Raw genomic sequence first — 24,368 nt, 5'->3', positions numbered from 1 at the left:
ATGGGCCACAAACATGCTCACACAAGTACAGCCTGGCAGAATCTCACTGCACCGCTGTGTGAGGTGTGCCTTGCTCCCTATTTCAGGGCTTCGTGGCCTTGCAACTGGTATGTGTGACCCATGGAATAAAATTTTGGTCAGAGAGGGGTAGGGGAAATTTATAACACTTCTTCGTGGATGGTTCTCAAGGACACAGCGACCAGTCATGTTCAGAGATGACTCTCATCGTGGCGCCTGGGTGGCTTAGTCGGTTGAGCGTACGACTTTCGCTTAGGTCATGATCTCGAGGTTCGTGGGTTCGAGCCCCGCGTCGGGCTCTGTGCTGACTGCCAGCTCAGAGCCTGGAGCCTGTTTCAGAGTCTGTGACTCCCTCTCTCTCTGACTCTCCCCTGCTCACGCTGTCTCTCTCTCTCTCTCTCTCTCTCCCAGAAATAAATAAAAAAACATTAAAAAAAAAAAAAAAGAGAGAGAGAGATGACTCTCATCAACATGGTTTGGATTTTCTCTCTCCCCTTCCCCTCCTCCTTCTCTCTACTCACCTTAAACTTACACAGTGTTATATATTGCAGTTAAAAAAGATCTTGACTAATACATGAAGTTTTTCTTGCCTCATACTCCTTATTTGTATGGCCCATTTGGGTTGTCACCACAAGAATGTTTTCTAAAATTTATTTGTGTTAAATGTTGAAGATACAAAAAAAGAATATTTGTAAGATTTATAGAATAGCCACAAATACAAACTCTTGATTATTTGCCACCCAGTTGAAGAAAGAAAACAGACTGGTCTAGATTCTAAACCTTTCTCTACACCTTAAGAAGTAGCCACCATCTTGAATTTTGTGTTAGGTTACCTTGCTTCTTTTTGTAAATAATTTTATCACATGTTTATATCTCTAAATAATTTGCTCTGGTTTTGCCTAATTTTTAGTTTTATAAAAATGTAAACATGGTGTATATATTCTTCTTTGACTTGCTTTTTAAACTTGACATTATATTCTGGATTCTTTGATATTGTTGCATGTAGTTACAGTACAGGTATTTTATTTTTTAAAATTTGTTTTAATGTTTTATTTATTTCTGAGAGAGAGAGAGAGAAAGAGAGGCAGTGTGAGCAGGGGAGGGCCAGAGAGAGAGGGAGACACAGAATTCGAAGCAGGCTCCAGGCTCTGAGGTAGCTGTCAGCACAGAGCCCGACACGGGGCTTGAACCCATGAACTGTGAGATCATGACCTGAGCCGAAGTCAGATACTTAACCGACTGAACCACCCACACACCCCTCAATACATGTATTTTATTTTATTTTTTTTTACAAATAGTTTATTGTCAAATTAGTTTCCACAGAACACTCAGTGCTCATCCCCAAAGTGCCCTCCTCCATGCCCATTCCCCCTCCCCCCCCATCCATCAGTCCTCAGTTTTTGTCAGCATTCAAGAGTCTCTCATGGTTTGCCACATGTATTTTAATCTTGTATTCATGTGCTACAATTTTTTTCCTACTGTCAGCAGACATTCTTATTTCTAGATTTTTCTGGTTGATATAACAAAGAACTCTGATATGAACATTCTTGCACACGGGGCCTCATGCACATGTACATATGTTTAGGGTTTTTATGTTGGAGATGAAGCTTTCTATCAAGTTTGTCTGAAGTCTCTTATTTACTAGATAAGTACAGATTGTTCTTTAGGTTGGTTTTACTAGTGTACAAATTCATAAGCCATAAATAAGTATAGTTTTGTCCATAATTTCTCCTAAACTCAGTAATATCAGACTTTATTGTTTGCCAATAATGATGGCTGTGAAACTGTATCTCTTGTGTGGTTTCAACTTGCATATATTTTTTTCTGATCAGTAATAATGTTGAAATAATAACTACATCATAAAGATTTTATCAATGTTTCCTCTAAAGGTAAAAAATGTACATTATCATCTTTTATTTTAAAGTGAACACTTGACAGGTACATTTGATTAATTATTGAGAAAACCAACAAAGTAGTGAAGCTGTTCAGGAGAAGAATTTGTAGTGGCTGATGCTTGGATGAGGTGGCCAAATTTCATACAAAACTAGCTAATATCCTATAGTGTAATAAAACTCCAATTTGGGGGTTTATCCCTCTTATTACACAGAATTCATTTACATCTCTTCCAAAAAAAGGTTTTTCTTATTGCATTTCTATCAGATAAAAATCATTTGCATTGCTATAATTTTTTATAAGTTATCATCTATCCTACAGAGTTGAAAACTACCTTAATCAGTAGTAAATAACAAGTCAAACAAGAGAAGACAGTAGCCTAATTTTTCTGTAAAAAACAAGATAGCAAATATTTAGGGCTTTGTCGACCATATGGTCTCAACCCATGGTGGCAGTCATAGAAAACATGTAAATAAATGTACATGGCTGTTTCCATTAAATTTTATTTACCCACAAAAAAGGTGATGGCAGTGTCTGGCCTGTTGGCAAAGTTTGCAGACTCCTGACCTGGAGAATCAGAGAATCCACAGGTGGGCCTGCCGCAAAACTTTCAGAAAGAACATTCAATAATCCTTTGGTCTATTTTTATAGTTTAGATAATTGTCTTAAAAGTCTCCCTTTTGATCATAAATAATCCCAAAGATTATTCTTGACCATGGAAAAGCTGATCTCATTGTGTAGATGCCTAATTCATTTACATAATTGCAGTAAAAAGTGTTAATTTGCATATATAAGACACTTTTTAATGCTGTCAGCGAATCTAGGGTCCTGTGGTGTTAAGCAACACGTAAGGCCAGAAAATTAACTTCTGCCTGGAGAAATGGGATTGTTTCCGTATTTCAGATAGCTTTCATTATTCTTATTTTCTCTTCAAATTTGAAGCTATGGAATCAAACTCAAGACATTCATCTCTACCAGTTCCATCTGCAATATGTATAAATATGGGCAAAAATCTTCTCTCCTTTACTAGGGTTCCTGGCCAGTCAGAAAGCAGCCTTTCCTTACCAGCTATATGGATAGGAAGGTTTAAGCCAGGGTCAGCAAACTTTCTATAATGGTCCACATTGTAAATGTCTTATCCTTTGAGGGTCATAAGGTCTCTGTTACAACTACTCAACTCAGCTGTTGTGGCACAAAAGCGCTATGGGCACAGGTACACAAGGGCATATGCTTTCATTCCAATAAAGCTTTATCTACAAAAACAGCTGATGGGTTGGATTTGGGCCACAGGCCATAATTTGCCAACCTTGACTGTAAGCCATAGAATAGATACTAGCCCAGTTTTCTTATCATCTCTCATGGAAGGTAAAGAAGAACTGACCAATAGTCCAAGGCAATTTTGTCATTTTAACAGAGATGAAACCTAATTCCAAGTTTGCATCAGTATATTGGATACTAAAGGAATGACAGCTCTTTAAAAAGATCTCTTGAATAAACTCATTAAAACTGAGACACCTTTGGCAACATGTTAATACATTTTATGATTTTTTTCTGACTTATTTGCATATACTGTAATTCAAGACAAATAACATTCCCTTCTGCAAAAGGAATTCAGATTTTCTTCTTCCCAACCTTTCCTTTCATATTTTAAAGCAACCATTCATTTTACTTTAAACCAAACTCTCTTCTTTTTTCACTGAAGTAAAGAAAGACAATATCTACTTAACAGAAAGAGCTAGGAGGTAGGTGACTACTGTTATATCAAGCATTTTAACAAACCTGCAAAGCTCATTTGCATATATAACATGACTCTTATAGCCACAAATATGTATTTTTTAATGTTTATTCATTTAAAAACAATTTTATATAGTTTATTTATTTTTGAGACAGAGAGAGACAGAGCATGAGCAGGGGAAGGGCAGAGAGAGAGGGAGACACAGAATCTAAAACAGGCTTCAGGCTCTGAGCTGTCAGCACAGAGCCCAACTCGGGGCTCGAACCCACGAACCGTGAGATCATGACCTGAGCTGAAGTCAGACGCTTAACCGACTGAGCCACCCAGGCACTCCAATTCATTTTTGAGAGAGACAGACTGACAGACAGAATGCAAGTGGGGCAGAGAGAGAAGGAGATACAGAATCTGAAACAGGCTCCAGGCTCCAAGGTATCAGCACAGAGCCCCATGCGAGGCTTGAACTCATATACCATGAGATCATGACCTGAGCCAAGGTTGGGCACTTAACCAACTGAGCCACCCAGGTGCCCCAACAAATATGTATTTTTACAACTTTTTATCTTTTCCAAGTGGCAAAAGTGAATCATTTTATTGACATTGCTCCGGGAAGTAGCTATTCTGTAATGCATACAAGTAAAAAGCCAAGAAGCTTCTCTTGGTAATTTAGCCAAGTATTCAAAGATTATATATATTAATCAACTCAATTAATATTGGTTTAAGATCTTAAAATTAACTATGGGATTTAGCAATTTTGTTTAAATTGACATACTGCCAAATATAATAACTATTGATATAAAAACATTTGTCAGAATTATAATTCAATCTAAACACATCATTTGTTGTTTTTCATAATCTGAAACATTTATGGGAGTAATATAAGCTTCTTTGGTAAATAAACCAGCATAAGAAGTTTAGGGGGATTAAATTCGCCAGCCATTTCACTAAAAAAAGAAAAAATAAAAACAAAAACACGAAATACAAACTCACAGCTTCCTTTAAAAAATATAAAATAAAATGTGTATTTGTATTATACTCCACACTGGAAAAGCCACGGAAATACATATCACTATTTTGAAAGCAAATTTATCACACCAGTCTGATCTGCTCAAGGATTCATTTCCTTAATAAAAGCATAGCTTCTGATTTAGCAGTTTTATGACAAGTCTTTTTTTTTTTCTGTAAATGTTAGCACATCTAAATCATTAGAAGTCAGTTTCTTTGTTTTGGGGGAATTATGAGAATATTAGGTTTAAGTAAATGCTTATGAAGGCTTGTAAACTGATGAAAACAGAACTCATTTTAAGGGAATTTATAACTTAATTTATTAATATATTTTGTAGATTGAGACACATGTGCACAACACAATGAGCGGAAAAGGATTTTCTCAATTACAGACAGAAACCTTGCAGTTTATGCTTCACAAGCGCAGCTGCAGGACAGACGAACATAGGAAACAAGAATGCACCGATCTGGAAGTCAAAGATCTGTTCTTATTTCCAGCAGAAGCAAGACATTTTCTTGCACAAACACACAAACAAAATCTAAGAAACCAAATTTTCTGTTTTCTAGACTAGATCCCTATCTCTGTCTGATCAAGAGTACCTAACATGACCATTAGGTCATAAAACCAGACATAGTCTTCCTTGCCACCGGTGAGCAATAGCTTAAGCAATATATGCAAATAAGAACTAGAGCCCAAGTGAGCCAAGAACCAGAAGCAAAGACAAAACAAAAACCAAAATCCCATAGAGTTAAGAAGAAAACTGAAAAGGAAGGAAGGAAAGAAGAGAGACAGAGAGAAACAGAGGTAGCAAAAGCAAATTTTCATTGCCTCTGAGGATTCATCCTAGAAGTCAAGAAAAGGCATGTTTAGGCTTTAAACTGCCTGTCAGGGGCACCTCTTGGGTACCACAGTTTAATTAGCTATAGAAGGTAAGCCAACTGGACATCTCAGGAGGACTTCCAAAAGCATCAATTTAATTTTCAAAAAGCTAAAATCTATGTCTCACATGCAAACAAAGTAAGCATGTGTTAAAGATTTATGCAACTCATTAATGATAGAACCAGTTAGAAGGTAAGCTTGGTTCTCTAATCTCCATTTAAATATTTATTGGCTCATTTTCCTGCTCAAAACCTTCACTAAGCCCTTATTTTCTCTTTTTTCTTTTTCTTTCTATTTTTTTTTAAATAGTAGAACTCAATATTACCTTAAAAAATGTTTTTTAATGTTTCATTTCTTTCTGAGAGAGAGAGAGACAACGTGAGCAGGGGAGGATCAGAGAGAGAGGGAGATAAAGAATCCGAAACAGGCTCCAGGCTCTGAGCTGGCTGGCAGCACAGAGCCTGATGCTGGGCTCAAACCCACGAACCTGAGATCATGACCTGAGCTGAAGTTGGACACTTAACTGACTGAGCCACCCAGGCACCCCATTCTTTTTCTTTTTTAAACATCTGATTAGCATGGGAAAAAAAGATGAAGAAAATGTTGAATTACATAGGAAGCAACATTCACAATAAATTTTCTACTTCTGTATCAACACATTTGACTTCAAACCTAGATTTCTTTCTACTGCACTGTTATACCTTTACTGAAACATAGTCCTTGTCTGCTAGGAGGTTGAAAAAACTTTGTAAACGTGAACAGTGAAAAAATAGTAATCCACGATAGAAACTCAGTGGCCACTATGGGATGGTCATTACAATTCTCAGAGCAGGCAGGAATTGAATGGGTTCTGAAAGTCAAAAGTACTTCAGTAAGAGATATTCAATGGATATAGACACTGGGATTTCATTCGTAGCATCTTTGGAGGGGACTGAAGTCAAATAGAAAGTGAATTGTCAAATGAAAACCATAAAGTTGTCATTTTGTGTTTTTCACTAGTAGTAGGTTTTATCTTTTTTTCAGAAGAACTATTGAATATAAAATATTTCCTGGAGATCCATATTATCTACATCTTATTTTTATTATAAAAGTTCAAGACATGAGTGGTAAATTAACCCATATGCCCTTTATCCCAAGAGCGAAAAATTTTGTATATTAGCTTTAAGGCAATACAAAAATGTTATTTGAAACTTGAGGAAAAATAAGAAAGAAAAAGAGAACTGGAGGTGAGGGTTGAGGAGAGAGACAGAGATGAAATTGGCTTGTCTGCAAAACTTTAAAAAAACAAAAGAAACTATCCTCTAAATATATAGCTTAATGCCGAGCTAAGTATGCATCAGATTTCTTAGCAGATTTCTAAGTCCAACGTGCAAAAGGCAATGTTGGAACTTTGGAAGAACTTGTGTGTGATATTGATTCTTTGCTGGGTTGGGTCAAGGTAAACATGAGATGTTTAAGGTGAGTAAGTGAGAATGAGTGCTTATATAGAATAAGTTGCTGATCCAAGAGGCTTCTTTTTGTTGTTCTCATCTTTACCGGAGAAAGAAAATATGGTTGTGGGTAAGTCCACAGTGGGACCACCTGCTGTGAAGCTACTCTGGAAAAATACAGAACTGCTCTTTACATGAAAAGTTAATAACAAGTAGGGTAGAAATTTCTCACTCGAGCAAAATATCTGAGAATATAAAACAGATAGGACCTGGCAATTCCTCCCATTAAAAGATTTGAAGTTTAAGTTTAGATTTCATATTACTGTCATTCTGCCAAGTCCAAATTTGTCCTTCTAGCTATTTTATTTTTATTTTGCATTACTTGTATCTATATTTCCCAGTGGCTGTTGACTATGGCCCATAATCAACAGGTGTACTCACTAATGACTTAGAATTTTTAAACACAGGGGACCTGTGGCCTCAGGATATTCTAATTCAACAGGCCTAGAACAGGAAATTGGCATCGATTTTAAACCATTCTTTAGAATTTCTTTTTCAACAGGTTTAAAGACCATTACTTAGGAACATTGGGAATAGAATTAAGGATATAAGTTAGTCTGCTTTTCTTGGAACATGCATTCCCGAAGATTGCAGAGATGAGTTTTAGAAGCAGGGAAGCAGTGGGAAGTTGATCAAGAGAAAGGAGGTGTGCTAAATTTGGGGTATGAGTGTAAAGAAAAAATGTCAAATGCCCTGAGAAGCTTATATTTCAGACATAATGAAGGTAGCAGAGAGATATTTCAGTTGACCTCAAGATAGCCAAGATCAAAAGTATGAGTAGCTCCCTCAGCCTCTTAGGACACAGCTGCAGTCCTGGAAGACAAGCTGGATGTGGTGATGGCTGTGGAATTTCCTTCTCTTCCTCCGGGGGGTGGGGGGTGGGGGGGCAGCAGACCCACTGTATGTATGCTCAATGCAGTGCACCCTGACCTGATGGCCAGGGTCACATATCAAATGATACCTGATAAAACATTCTGTCCTACCTGCAAACAGTACCTTTCTGAAAAAAAAAAAAAAAAAAAAAAAAGATGAAGTCTAGAAAAAAGTATTTTTAGGTAGGGCACAATTTGTTTTAATTTTTAATTTTTACCATCTTGTAATTCAGGACTTGATGAACCTTAATTGAATTTTCTCCATAAGAGAATGTGAGAAACTAAAAAGTGAGCGAACTAAGAGTTACTGAAGTGGGAATATAGACATTAACTAAGAAAACAAGACCTTCTGACTCCTTGCCGTGGATTGAATTGTGTCCCCTCCCACTGCCCTCACACTTAACCAACCGAGCCACCCAGGAGCCCCCACTGCCCTAACAAAGATATGTCTCTGTTTTAATTCCTGGAAACTTCGAATATGACTTTATTTGGTAAATTTGGTAAAAGGGTCTTTGAAGATACAATTGAGCTAAAGATCTTGACACGAGATCATTTTGGATAATCTGCGTGGACTGTAATCCAATGGCAAGTTTCTTTGGGGGGTATTTATTTATTTATTTATTTAGAGAGAGCATGCATGCCCAAAGGTGCATGTGTGGGGAGGGGCAGAGAGAGTGGGAGAGAAAAATCCCAAGCAGGATCTGCACTGTCAGCACAGAGCCTGATGTGGGGCTTGATCCCACAGACCACGAGATCATGACGTAAGCCAGGGTCAAGAGTTGGATGCTTAACCAACTGAGCCACCTGGGGACCCTCGATGGCAAGTGTCTTTATAAGAGAAACGCAGGAAAGGCAACACAGGCAGAAACTGGAGTGATGTGGCCACAAGCCAAGAATACCTGGCACCACCAGAAGCTAGAAGAGGTATGAAAGGATTCTCCTCCAGAGCCTCCACAAGGAGCACAGTCCTATCCGCACCTTGATTTGGGACTTCTTGCCTCCCAAACTGGGAGAATAAATTGCATTTTTTCTAAGCCACTTCACTAAGCCCTTGCTACAGCAGCCCCAGGAAACTATATGCCCAGGAAGCTGTCATGACAAGGGGAGGAGATAGTCTTGTGTTGCCATTGTTTTGTGCAACATGGATTTGATGAAGAGGGAAGAAGAGGTAAGGCCCATGAAGAGGTACCCAAAGATCTCTAATTCTTGATAATGGCAGGTGGTCAGGACAATGGTGGACGGTTGCACTCCAAGGACCAGGCCTCGAGGTGGGAGGCCAGCAGCGTGGTGGGCATGCTTGTCCTGCATCCAAGAAAATGGCCAACAGCGGACAAAGACAGTGACAGAGGAAGTAAGAATCGGCAGCTTCAGAGAATTTCAGTGGCCAACTGAGTGAGTAAATCTGCTCTGGACTGTTCCTTGAGAATGGAGAATTCGCTGGGATATGAATCTCCCATGATTCTTCCAGTAGGAATTCCATGACAGAGATCATTGCTATTGGACCCCTGCTCTCAAATACCAGGCAGGTACAAGTGGGGCGGCACCAGGTTTATGCACTCGGCACTTACTCATTGAATGGTAGGTTCCAGTTTTTTTTCTGAATTATCCTTGGCCGAAATCACTGTTTCACACAAAATCAAAATGCTTCCTGAAGGGATAATTGCTAGAAAAAGACAAGTGGCTTGGGGGAAATCGATGTTTTTGGATGCTTTTTCACTCTTTCTCCTCTGTCGAGAGAACAGAAGGAACATTCCTCCAAACACCATATTAGAAAAATTAAGGCTCAGTTCACACCAAATAAACCCAAAAGGGTATCCTAGACACGATGCCATCTTCAAGCTAATATTCCCTAAATATATGTTCACTGTTTATTTAATAGAGGGAGGAACAAAGAGATTTCTGTTACTAGCTATCTGGACAGAATTTGATACCTAATTTTTTTTTTTTCTGAGAGGGAGAGACAGCATTAGCAGAGGAGGGTCAGAGAGAGAGGGAGACACAGAATCTGAAGCAGGCTCCAAGCTCTGAGCTAGCTGTCAGCACAGAGCCCAACGCGGGGCTCAAACCCATGAATGGTGAGATCATGACCTGAGCAAAGTCGGACACCCAACCGACTGAGCCACCCAGGTGCCCCTGATACCTAATTCTTAAGGAATCTCTTCCACTTGCTAAATTTACTTGTATTTGCTAAGGCAGAGTCAATATGCATGAAAAAACAAGAAGCAAACTTTGTAATGTGCTTTCCAATTTTCCTTAATTCTTTATTCTCCAGTTTACTTTCATTATTTTCAGGAGCAGACAACTCCCTGGGACACATTAATAGTTTACAATGTGCATAATTAAAAGAATCATTAAATTTTGGTAAGGCACCTTACATCCTGCATTGTTTTATTCAGAACTTCAGTCAACTAAGATTGCCAACATGAAAGACACAAAAATCTCAACAGACATAAGTCAGCACTACAGAGCAATATTTAAATATCTGCTCCAGACAAGAGCAAGATAAATACCATATGATTTCACTTAGATGTGGAATTTAAAAACAAAACAAATGAATAAAAGAACAAACAAAAAGCAGAATCAGAAACTTATAAATACAGAGAATAAACTGATGGGTTCCAGAAGGAAGGGGTGTAGGGGGATAGGCAGAATGGGTAAAGGGGTGTGGAAGATACAGGCTTCCAGGTATGGAATGATGAAAGGTAGAGCATAGGGAATATAGTCAATGGTACTGTAATAGCTTTGTATGGTGACAGAGGGTAGTTACACTTGTGGTGAGCACAACATAAGGTATAGAGAACTTGAATCACTATATTACACACCTGAAAATAATGTAACATTTTGTGTCAACTATACTTCAGAAAAATGGTAGTCTGCTCCAGACTTGCCTATGTCTACTGGCTTAGAAGCAATTTGTAGTGGACCAGTTACATGAGAAGTTCTGCTTAGAAATGAGTAAAGTGATGCCACATTTATCTGAGTTTTCGTTTTTTATAGACAGACATCTGGGGCAATTGTCTTTCTTTCTGCCCTTAATTCTGGGTCTGGGCCTAATGTCAGTCTCTCTCGGTCTGCTTTCAACAAAGACTTAACACTTCCCAACGATTCAGAGCCAGGGGAACATGGCCTGCTAGTCTAAATTGTCTCCATCTTCATGGCATAGTGACTGTCCTGTGCTTTCCAGTAAGCCTAGTTCTTGATGTCGTAGGTCACACAAATGGTTTCCTTCCAAACCATTGCAATTATTGCATATGGGTTAATCTGGGAACTTAGCTAATTAATATTTTCTATTAAAACTCTGAGTTTACAAAGTGCTTGTCATGAATTATACATTCTAGTCCATTATGAAAAACCTTTGAGGTAGGATTTATTATTATTATTATTATTATTATTGAATGTCAAGATAATGAAACTAAAAGTGATTTGCTCAGGATCCCACACGCAGTGGGTAGGTGCCCCAGGATTCTGACCTGAGTCAGTCATTCATTATTCATTCATAAATACTACCTTTCATTAATTTTAAGATGCAGATTTTTAAAATTTAAATGTTAACATTTCTAAAACTGGTGTGATGTGTTTAAGTGGCACTGCTTTTGTTTCTTTCTTTATTTTTTTTAATATTTTTATTTATTTCTAGGAGAGAGAGAGAGACAGCGTGAGCAGGGGAGGGTCAGAGAGAGAGGGAGTCACAGACTGAAATAGGCTCCAGGCTCTGAGCTGGCAGTCAGCACAGAGCCCGACGCGGGGCTTGAACCCACGAACCGCGAGATCATGACCTAAGCGAAAGTCGGATGCTTAACCGACTAAGCCACCCAGGCGCCCCTGCTTTTGTTTCTTAAGAGTGTAAAACATGATCAAAATAGAATGGTGTTCCTTACCACAGCGCTACCTTAGACAAGATGGCGTAGTGTATGTAGGAAGGGCTTATCAGATGCTAGGAGCTGGTGAGAGGGAGTGGGCGCTAGAAATAAAACTGTGAGGAACAATCATATTTTCCACTTTTGCAGAGTTTCTTATGTTTTATCTGCATCATCATACTGCCCAACCCTAGCCTGTTGTAAATTGTATTCTATCTTGTCCCATGTGTTAGAAGCCATAGTCTTAACAAGATTACAAGCCACTTGAGGTGCTGCATCTGGCAGAATTGCCTTCCTTATATGCAACCTCTGATACTTTTCCAGTGTATTTTTTCCTGATGCTTATCTTGACCTTCCACACCAAGTAGAAGGCCAGTCCCACGGTAGTAGAATCATTATATTGACCCATATTTTTAAAATATTGTTTCTAGGACTTGGGAAATCACAGACATCCATAGAGTTTTGCTATGCTGTAATGTGCCAATATTTAGGATCTGATTCCTCAGGAGCAGAGGAGTAGTTAATAGGTAGCCCCCCACCCAGATGTACTGCCCTCAAACCGTCACCATCACACGGCCAAAAACAAGACAAAGCTGAAACAGACTGTTTCTTTATAGCAGCCTTGGTATTAGCAGCAGCCACGTGATCAAATGCAGTGAGGTTCTGAAAGACAGTGCAGCTGAGAGATCTGAGCTCCAGCCTGGCCTTCTTGCTAACCCGCTGTCGGTCTTCAAACCTCCATTTACTTGTCTCTAAGATGAATGTATTAGCATGAATGATCTCCACGTCCTTCCTGGCTTTAGCAGGAGGAGTGAAGGCCGGCGAGGGCTTGATTTTATTTTTCCACCATGTGCTTTCAATGAAGGGTTGCCATTCAGCAGATGCTGGTGCCTGATTACAGGAATGTGACCACGGTTGGGGAAGAACTGGTTCTGGAAGATCCCACATCGGCGGAAGAAGTCATGGCTCTCACAATAATTTATGAATCATTGTAGTAGCATGGCACAGAGGAGGCTGGTGACTAAAAGCTCTGGTGTCCCCCTGTATCCTGATGAAGGAAAGTACTGGAAAGCCAGGAGGGATTATGGTGGGCAGATGGGATCTACTACAGAGATCTGGACACCCTTTCTGTGCCTGCTTTCCTAACCAGGCCGTGTCTCATGGCCAAGTAGGTGACTAATAGTAACAAGCAGCAATTCTATCTTCCAAGCCAGTATCATCTCAGGATCTCGGGGGAAATCACTTCCAATAATTAGAAGTGGAAGTCAGGCTTGCAATTTTACTGCTTTCATTTTCTTTATTTTAATTCTTCTTTTTGCTTTTTTCATTTATTTTACTTTATTTATGCCTTTTTGTTTATATTCAGGTTTGTTAACATACACTGTAGTCTTGGCTTCAGGAGTAGAACCCAGTGATTCACCTCTTAAATATGATACCCAGTGCTAATCCCAACAAGTGCCCTCCTTAATGCCCATCACGCATTTAGCCCTCCGTCTATCTGCTTCCTCTCCAGCAACCCTCAGTTTGTTCTCTGTATTGAAGTCTTTAATAGTTTGCCTCCCTCTCTCTCTTTATCTTATTTTTCCTTCTCTTCCCCTGTGTTCATCTGTTGAGTTTCTCAAATTCCACATATGAGTGAAATCATATGGTATTTGTCCTTCTAACTTATTTTGCTTAGCATAATACCCTCCAGTTCCATCCATGTTGTTGCAAAGGCAAGATTTCATTCTTTTTCATTACTAAGTAGTATTGCATTGTGTATATATACCACATCTTCTTTATCCATTCATCAGTTGATGGATATTCGGGCTCTAAAAAAATGATCCAGTGAAGAAATGGGCAAAGGACATGAATAGAGACTTTTCCAAAGAAGACATCCAGATGGCAAACAGACACATGAAAAGATGTTCAACATCACTGATCATCAGGGAAATACAAATCAAAACCACAATGAGAAACCACCTCACACCTAAAGGCTTAAGTTAACTCAGTAAATAAAAGATGCTGGTGAGGATGTGGAGAAAGGGGAACCCTTCTGCACTATTGGTGGGAATGCAAACGGGTGCAGCCACTCTGGAAAACAGTGTGGAGGTTCCTCAAAAAAATTAAAAATACAATTACCCTACAACCCAGCAATTGCAGTACTAGGAACTTATTCAAAGGATATAAAAATGCTGATTCGAAGGGGCACATTCACCCAAATGTTTATAGTAGTACTATCAACAATAGGCAAGATATGGAATTCTTTTTTTAAGTTTATTTTTTATTTAGAGAGAGAGTGTGTGTGCAGGTGGGGGGGGGGAGAGAGAGTGAGAGAGAGACAGAGAGAGAGAGAGGGAGAGAATCCCAAGGAGGCTCCTCGCTGTCAGTGCAAAGCCCATTGTGGGGCTTGAACTCATGAACCATGAGGTCATGATCTGAGCCAAAGTCAGATACTTAAGTGAATGTGCCACCTAGGCACCCTTGTTTACTTTAATTCTTGAAGTGAGATTATACTTGCATGTATGTACCTTTGCCTGAAATCATGTTCCCTGGGAAATACCAGATTGTTTCACATATACAAGATCAGATTTTCTTTCTCTCAACATCTTGTCTCTGAGAAGGGGTCAAAATATCAGGGGTCCTTGAAACTCCTGAGTGCCGATAACTTCCAAGCTACTCTTTCTCCTTGGAGTCTATGAAGTAGAGTAAGTGATACAATCAAAAGACAAACCAAAGCCAGTCAAAAAGTGGGATGAGAACTTGAAGGTACTTTGGGTCAATGCTGCATTTTTTAAAGTATATTTATTTATTTTGAGAGAGAGAGAGAGAGCGAGCGAGCACAAGTGGTGGAGGGGCAGAGAGAGAAGCCGACCAAGGATCCAAAAAAAGTCCCTGTGCTAAGAGCACAGAGAGCCTGACGTGGGGCTTGAACTCATGAACCATGGGTTCATGGCCTGAGCCGAGGTCAGATGCTTAACAGACTGAGCCACCCAGGTGACCAGCCCAATGCTACTTAAGAATGCGGTGATCTGACTTGCTCAAGATTGGTTAATTCTTGAACCTGTGCTCCTCTGCAATCTGTTCCATTCTATCTCCTCCCACCAGCCCACCTCCCAGAGCTCACGACTGTGTGAAGTGATGAGGTATGGATTTCTGGAATCACCCAAGCCCCCCACCCCCCAGGACCGGCTGTGAGGTGCCGAGCTAGGAGACAGCGAGTTTGCCTAAGATATTATCTCAGGGGCAGATGTAGGAAGGAGGTGGAAAATATGGCATATTATGGAGAAAACATTTTACTCAGTAAAAATACAAAATTAGAACATCCCCTAAGTCTTCTGTATTTTTTTTTTTTTTCTCTTCTCAAATTAGAAGGAGAGGTGCCTGAATGGCGCAGTGGGTTAAGCACCTGACTCTTGATCTAGGCTCAGGTCATGATCTCCCGGTTCATGAGTTCAAGTCCCACATGGGGCTATGCACTGATGGCTCGGAGCCTGCCTGGGCTTCTGTTTCTTCTTGTCTCTGACCCTCCCCCACTTGTACTCTGTCTTTCTGTCTCAAAATAAATAAATCAACCTAAAAACATTTTTTAAGAAAGAAGGAAAGGTGACTGTGTTGCAAAGGAAAGCAGGGTGGACGCGACATCAGAAACCCAGGTTGCATTACCTTTGCCTTCAGCAGCCGCTGAGCACTACAGCGGAGCAGGGACCCCCATGCAGCTTGGAGGGAGATCAGAGAGCGTCTGCGCACGGCCTGCCGTAGACATCCAGACACACGTCCCTAGCGGGTCTCCCTCTAACATGTGGTAATGTGTGGATTTTTAAAAAAATCTTCTGTCTCTATGTCTCTACGTGTGTGTGTGTGTGTGTGTGTGTGTGTGTGTGTGTGTGTGTGTGTTTTGACAAAGAAAACATAATGATTTGAGCTCAGTCACATATTGGTAGCTCTGAGCACCTGCATCTTTACCCCTTTTGAACAGGAATGATAGTGTACTTGCAGAAATATTGGCATAATTGAAGGAGATGATACCGTGTGCTTTGTGCACTGTAGTTGCTCAATAAACAGAGTTTCATTCCTCTGACCTTGCAGAATTTATTTATTTCTGTTGCCTCCATCTCCTCATCACATAAAAGCGAATGATGATAATAAGAAGCCATAAAGCAGTCAACACTGAATATGATAAAATATGTGAAAATGCTATGGAAATGAAAGGCAATACTGTGGGATAGCAATTCTGAATACAACGGTGTAAAAATCATATACAACCACTGAAATTACAATGTGGTGCTATATAAATTGACATAAAATCATGCCTACTCCACAAGAAGGTATCCCTATCTATGCACCAGAATGGCTAGATTTCTTTTAAAATGATAATACCAAATGCTGACAAATGTACAGAGAAACTGGATCACTCATACACTGCTGGCGGGAAAGTAAAATGCTACAGCTACTCTGGAAAACAGTTTGGCAGTTCCGTACAAAACTAAATATGCAATCACCATATGAACCAGTAATTATACTCTGAGGCATTTATCCCAGGGAAATTAAAACTTCTATTTACACAAAAATCTGCACATGAATATTCCAGCAGCTTTATTCATAATAGCCAAACATGGGAAAAATCCACATATCTCCAGTGGGTGAATGGTCAAACTGTGGACATCAGTACCGTGGACTACCACTTAGCACTAAAAAGGAAAGAGGTACTGATACAGGCAACAACTTGGTAGAGTATTGTGTTGAGCGAATATGTACTGTGTGGTTCTATTCATTAAGCATTGTTGGACTGACAATGTCACTGAACTGGAGATCGTATTAGGGATTGAAAGAGTCAGAGATTGGAGAAGAGGAGGGGGAGGTGGACATGGTTATGAAAAGGCAGCATGAAGATCTTGTGTTGCAACTGTTCTGTACTTTATAGTGATGGGTACAGGAATCTGTGCATGTAGCTACACGTTGCATTTACCTAGACACACACATACACACACACTGGACCACAAGTATATCAGTGAGCAGCTGGATAAAATCAGTAGCTTGCATCCATGTCAATACTCTGATTGTGACATTGTACTACAGTTCCAAGATGTTACCATGGGGAAGCCTGTGAAAGATACATGGAATCATTCTATTAGTTGCTACCACTGAATGTGAAACACACATGATCACAAAGTAAGTTTAACTTAAAAAGGATGCTGCATTATTTACTCTATGAAAAGGGAGCCTGCTTTTCTAAAACATGCATAAGGAAAGCTGGAAGAATACATGGGAGTCAGGGTTCAGTTGGACATAACAGAATCCACTCTAGGCATTTAGACACAGAGGAATTTAATACAGGGAATTAAGTGCTTACAAAGCCATTGGAAAGGGTTGTGAGCTCTAGTAATGACTCTCCAAACAACACTGTGAAACTGGTTCCCAAAAGCTGCTGTCTCTGCTGTAGTCGGAGGTCTTGCTGGCTTAAGACCCACTACTGTGGCTCCCATCACACCTACAACACGGGTGCTCTGTGTCCCGCATGAACTGAATGCAACCCGGGCCCTGTGCCACTGCCTTTACAGATTCAACAACTGTGCTGCCATGGGGAGAAACTGCAGATGCATCAGAAGCTCCAGCTTGATCTCATTTCCACCTTCCAGACCTCACACTCTGCTTTGGCTTGGTGGCAGGTGGACCGCATGGGAAACCTGAGGTTTAAGGGAGTCTGTGAAATATGCGACTTACATTTCCATCTTCTAAAATGAAGTGAAGCTACCTCCAGGAATTTGAATAGAGCTCAGGGAGCCATCTGCAGTACCCACCACAGACATATATTGAAATTTCTAGTGCAGCTCTATGTCAGGTGATACCATGTTTGTGTATTTTTTTTAATTCCTTTCTCTATGTCTGTTTTTTTTTAACCAAGAAAATATACGAAACTATTAATAACATCAGAAAGCTATTCCACTTTTGAAAAGCCAAACCAAGCAAGTATTGAATGAACAAGTTTGGGGGGTGGAGGTGGGGACGTAGGGATTGGATCAGATCATTTTGAAAGTACTTTTGGAGTCCAAGAACCTAAGTTTCCATGATAAATGGCCATCCCAGTCCAGAAAACTTTAGGTCCAGGGTTGAAGACCAGAATGTCTACAATTAAAAGTAATGTAAATGAGTGAAACCAGCCAGATAAGACAATATAAAATGATGATGACTATGGCAAATATTCCAAGGCTGAAGTGGAAAGTCACTATTTTGCTCCACCTCAGTATTGTCATGTGGAAATTCAGACCCTAGGACTATCCAACTTCTGGTTTATTTTTAAAATTTTTACATGATTATTTATCTCTGAGAGAGAGACAGAGCACAAGCAAAGGAGGGACAGAGAGAAGGAGACACAATGTGAAGCAGGCTCCAGGCTCTGAGCTGTCAGCACAGAGCCCAATGTAGGGCTTGAACTCACAAACCGTGAGATGATGACCTGAGTCAAAGTCAGATGCTTAACTGACTAAGCCACCCAGGTGCTCCTGGTTTCTTTCTCTTTTTTTTTTTAAATTATTTTTAACATTTTGTTGATTTCTGAGAGAGAGAGACAGACAGCATGAGAAGGGGAGGGTCAGAGAGAGAGGGAGACACAGAATCTGAAACAGACTCCAGGCTCTGAGCTAGCTGCCAGCACAGAGCCCTACGCGGGGCTCGAACCTACGAACAGTGAGATTATGACCTGAGCCGAAGTCAGCTGCCCAACCGACTGAGCCACCCAGGCGCCCCTCCTGGTTTCTTTTTTAAAGGTACATAGGAAAGGAAGAACTTTTATGGAAGATGCCATGATTTAAAATGCTGGTTTCAATGCATTTACATCTTGGCTTTTACTGATTACAGCTCCTTGATAGCCTGTTGTTTAGGGAGTCATTGCTGGAAGTTCAAGTTGAAATATGATAAAGTCCAAACAGAGCACCCCTGTGAGCCAGGTCAGTCCAGAGAGCCCTCAGCATGCAAGCTCTGCTCTAGGCCTTTCCAGCACCTGCAGCTGTGTCTTTGAGGTTCTAGTAGATACTTTTCTGGACAACAGTGACTCCATTGGAGGAAACTCAGGCAGGCCAGTGTGGGTAGCTTCCACGAGAAGAACTCATAGGCTTTGGTAACTTTCCCCGGGGCACCCATTGCGACCAAGGCAGAGATGAGTTTGGTGGCTAATTGGTGGTACCTGCCTCGTCTCTGCATCTTCTGTGAGCACCATGTCAACTGGCATGTCAGGTGAAGCACAGGGTATGAGGGATGCTAATGCTCTGAGACATCATTCAATACTGAATTCAGCCTTACATCTTCACTTTCAATTATCTTCCTGAGAGGAAACTTAAAAGGATAAGGATAGGCTACCAGGGAAAGGTAGAATGGACTACACACCAGAACTGCCATGACTTTTCTGATAACACCCATACGGAACATCTGACTATGTTTTCTGGGTGCCAGGCATTGTTCTAAACACCTCACCTACATTAACTCATTCGAACCTCACAATTACCTATGAGGTAGGTGGGTAGTTATTATTCCCATATTAAAGATGAAGACACTGAGGCACAGAGACTTCCGGCAATGTAACTGGATTCAGTCTATACATCATGGATATCCAGGCCATGCCTGGCCACAGATGCTCTAGCAAAGCAGCCCTTCCTTTTTCTATGGGCATGACCCCTCAGTTTTCACCTCACATTGGGCTACCTGTCGCTCGGCTCCTACCTGGGGTTCCCTGCGGCCTCTAAGGGCCCTACTAGGCACTCATGCTTGGACAAACTAGATTTTGGGGAATTAACTCCCAGTAGTGGTGAACTTTGGTCAATGGAAGGTAAGCATCCACAGAAAAATTCTTCGCTCCTACCCTCAGGGAGTAGTTTTGTACTGCTCCTTTAAAGCTACCTAGCAAATCTAAGAAATCAAATTGCCATGAAGCTACAATCAGCCCAGTTCTATACTTCTTTACTTTCTTACATCTGTTGTATCTTCCTTATATCACCTTTCCCTGCCTCACTTCCCTTCTCCCTCATTCATGCTGCAGTAGAGTCACACTCCATAGTGAAGTATGAGCACATAATCTTGTGCCTTATGCTCTGGTTCTAGGGCACCCGGCTAAGACAAGTGACTCACCCAAGATTTCAGTGAGTAAGTGTCCGTGCCATGATTATGGTCTGTCCCCATGGTTTGTGCTGTTTAACCACTTAGCAGCCTTCCTCTCTAGGAAAAAAATCAAACTCTGGGTTGCAAAGTTCATGTCATTTTTTAAAAATATCTTTTAAATGTTTATTTATCTTCCAGAGAGACATAGAGTATGAGTGATGGAAGGGCAGAGAGAGAGGGAGACACAGAATCCAAATCAGTCTCCAGGCTCTAAACTGTCAGCACAGAACCCAAAGTGGGGCTTGAACTGTGAACCGTGAGATTATGACCTCAGCTGAAGTCAGAGGCCTAAACTACTGAGCCATCAGGAGCTCCAAAGTTCATATTATCTTTAAAAATATCTTCTCCATGGATACCTGGGTGGCTGTCAGTTAAGTGTCCAACTCTTGATTTTGGTTCAGGCCATGATCTCACAGTTCATGGATTCGAGCCCCATGTCCAGCTCTATGCTGACAGTGTGGGGCCTGCTAGGGATTCTCTCTCTCTCTCTCTCTCTTCCCCTCTCTCTCTGCCCTTACCCTGATCAATCTCTCTCTCTCTCTCAAAATAAATAAATAAAAATTAAAAAAAAAAACAATAAAAATACCTTCTCCTTAGCCACGGAGTATATTTGCTGCAATTTCCTGCCTTTCTACAAGCTTGAATCTAACCTTAACTTTGCTAAAGCCTGGGCACTGGAAGTTTCCTACATAAACTGCTAAACTTGCTTATTCTATGTCACCCAACTAAAGGATGCCAGCTTTTAGAGGGAGAGGTATACTTGACTGCAGTAGGAGAAATCTCAAAAACTTGTAACATAAAGTCATTTAATGACGACCACACAGCTGTGTTTTGGAGTATAGCTTTGCTTAGGTTGGGAAATTATCCCAACATTTCTCAGAAGAAAAAAAAGATTACTGTGTTTTTATTATGAACCAGATACAAGGCCAAGTACAAAGACATGCAACTGGGTCAAACACTCTTGTGCTCATAGAAAGGTCCTTCTAGTGGAGAAGCTGTATTAAGAAATAAGTGTAGCAATGTGGCCAAGTGCTCTCCCTGCATTGTCTCTAATGAAGTTTTATTGTTTAAGAGGACTTGGTCTTTGTTTATTTGCTCAATTAAAAAACTTCAAGTAAACAAGTAATGAGAGTGCTGATGTTTTTTGAAACATGGGACATGTTCAAAACCAGATTTCTGTACCCTACCAGATCTGTGTAGGGTACAGAAAAGTATAGGCTACTAAGAGAGAATCAGCAGAAGCACAATATATTGGATCGTATCCACAGGTAAAATCACATTCAACTACCAATCCAATAATAAAGACTGAGATCAATCAAGTTCTGCTCCATGTCAGCCTTTGCAAAGCCTTGACCTATTTTATCTCTCTTGAGTCTCAGAAGGGTAGGCACTATTAATTCTTCCTCATTTTACAGGTAAGAAACTAGAGCACAGAGAGGTTAGGGACTTTGTCTAAGGGCACACAGAAAGCAGGCATAGAATCAGCACCTGGGTACTGTGAGCTTGGTTGCGGTCTCCCTGAACTTTCATGTTATCCACCTCCCTTTCTGAGATCTGATTATCTAAAACCTTCAGCGGTTGAAGGTCTTCTAACTTCTCTCTCTTTTTTAAAAAAATTGTCATGTTTTTATTTATTTCTGAGAGAGAGAGAGAGAGAGAGAGAGAGAGAGAGCGTGATCAGGGGAGGGTCAGAGAGACAGTGAGACACAGAACATGAAGCAGGCCCCAGGCTCTGAGCTAGCTGTCAACACAATGCCTGACGCGGCATCGAATCCACGAACTATGAGATCATGATGTGGGCCGAAGTCAGATGCTTAACTGACTGAGCCACCAGGCATCTCTCTAACTTCTCTTATGAATGATTTCTGGCTTTCTTTTCAAAACTATTCCATTAACCTTTTAGAAATAATTTTGAATTTTTTCATTCATAACGTCTTGCGGTGATGAGAATTATATTGAATGTCCAACCTGCAACACTTTTGAGAATAAAGGGGAGCACTGTTAATCATTAAGCCAGGACAAGAGGTGAATCACGACTGTCTCAAATAAGCCAAGATGAAGAGTTATCTCAGCATAAACATTTGCCCCCAGAGAGGAAGAGCAGAATTCATGCCATGCTACATTAATAGTGTGAAATCCTGAAAACCTGTCAGACTATTACAGAGATAGTAGAGGAATCAAGCTCTCCTTAGGATGGAATCCTTCAAAGTCTTTCCATGTCTTTAAAGATATTTCAAACTTCTTAAGATGTCACAAAAGGTCCTTTATTATCTGTCTCCTACCTCCTTTCCTACCCTATCTCCAAATTCTTTCTTCCTCCCCAATACCATATTGCGGTTTTGTTGGGTTATGTTAAATGTTCCATTCTTCCCACACTTCTGTATCTTGTACATGCCGTTGCCTTTTTTTAGAATGCCATTTACCTTGCTGTCCAAGTGGCGAACTCTTATGCACCTTTGAGGAACAAAATCAGAGCTGACCTATTTTCTTTTCTTTCTTTACAATCTTTCACTAGAATCATGCATAAAAGCCTGGTTCCAAGTGATACAAATAATATATAGTGGAGCCAAGAGGTTTACTTGGATATAACTGGCTTCAAAGTTAGGTGTCCTGGCTTTCAAAAGATTGGGAAGAAGGAAGTTTCTCAGGCAGGAAAGTTGGGGGAGGAGAGAACAAAATCCCAGGCCAACGGAACAGCATATAAAAAGGTAGGAAATTGAGGGGTGCTTGGGTGGCTCAGTCAGTTGGGTGTCCGACTTTAGCTCAGGTCACGATCTCGCAGTTCGTGGGTTTGAGCACTGCATCGGGGCTCAGATCCTGGAGCCTGCTTTGGATTCTGTGTCTCCCCTTCCTTCTGCCCTTCCCCGTGCTCTGTCTTTCTCTGTCTCTCTCCTACTTTTTTTAAAAAAAAAAATGTTTAGTTTTGAGAAACTCAGGAACATTGTGATAGAAAAAGGACAGGAAACCCAGAGAAGCAGGAGATGGGGCTGGCAAGGAGGAGGGGGCCAGGATGTGTAGGGCCTTGAGTAGTAGCCTGAGCCACACACTCTGCCAAAGGTGGTCCTACTCTAGACGGTTGCAAAGATGCTGTTTCTCAACTGTATTTCTAAGAGTATCAGGTCACCCCTGAGATGGAACTATCAATCTCTCTTGTATACCATAAAAAAAAAATAGCCTCTCCATCTCCATTACTGCTTTGATTAGAAAAATGTTATTAACCTTTCAAAAACTTAGCATTTTGTTTTCTTGGAGTTTGGTTAAGGTCCTACACTTATCTTGAAAACGCTAGTTTCTGCACTTTTTTTTTTAATTGAAGGGCTTTAGGGCAAATTCAATTAAGTTGTGGTATATGAACTGAAACCTGAAATATATTAAAAATATTCCACTGCGCAGTTCACCAATTACCCAACTTCTAATTTGAGTCCCATTGTCATTCCAAATTTGCACTAAAACTCGGAAGTTATGCTCAGAAGCAATGACTGAGGGCTTCAGCAATCACAAATATATCCCCAATGCATTTGGGTTTACTTAAAGACAATCTGTCTAAAATAATTCCAATCCCACCTTTTACTTAGAGAATCACAAGGCTCTGAGGATCCTCAGAGATATTCTTTCAAACTCTTCCTTTTATCGATGAGCAAACTGAGGTTTAGAGGGTGAGCCATTCCACAAAGGTAACAGAGCTAAGGGTGGAAATGGGTCCCGAGCGTTGGCTGTCTGTTGGTTGGCTTTCTACATCTGTTCCTTGGTGACATTCGCTTTCTAGAGAACCTGTAATAAGGGCCCTAGTGTTTTAGGCTGGTGGTGCAGTGAAGGAGAGACAATCAGGGAGGGAGCTGTCACAGTCCGGATCTGAGCCTGGTTCTCCATCCCAGCTCCTTACAAACTACAGGATCTCTGTCACCCGGTTCCTATTTTATTGCTGCCAGCCAGAGTAGGATCCAGGCCCCTCCCATGCAACATGCTCCCGGATTGCCTCTGGAACTATCTCCCCACAATGGTCAGCCCAGGAAGGAGGATAGAGTCTGAAGAGAGGAAGGGGGTGAAGGAGGTATGAGGCTCTAGATCTGTATGTAAGTCACTCCATGTACTGCAATACCAAAATGCACTTCAAGGCTAAATTGGAATTATCTATTAGCAATTGTTTTTCATTAGCCACTGCTGTCTGCCTCTTGTTAGCAAAGCCAAAGCTGAGCTGATGAACAGCTGCTCCATATCTCCACACAATTGTTAGGGCAAATGTCCATAAATTATTATGCAAATTTGCTGACTGTGACTATGTCGATATAATGGTTCTCAATTGAATGTACTGAATGCCACGTGTCAGGAATTTTTTAGGCAGGTGCCATACCTCATCCCATGCTTTGCGGGAATTATTAGGAAGAATTCATAACATGGGGGACAGTTATAAATTTTCCTCTGTTTAATAAATATATTGCAATGACATATTTTTAACTAAAATAAAATGCTGCGAAAGAGAATACAATACTG

This window comes from Hyaena hyaena, unplaced genomic scaffold (assembly GCF_003009895.1).
Source record: "Hyaena hyaena isolate Hyena2069 unplaced genomic scaffold, ASM300989v1 scaffold_446, whole genome shotgun sequence".
NCBI lineage: Eukaryota > Metazoa > Chordata > Mammalia > Carnivora > Hyaenidae > Hyaena > Hyaena hyaena.
Note: the sequence above shows the minus strand (reverse complement) of the source record.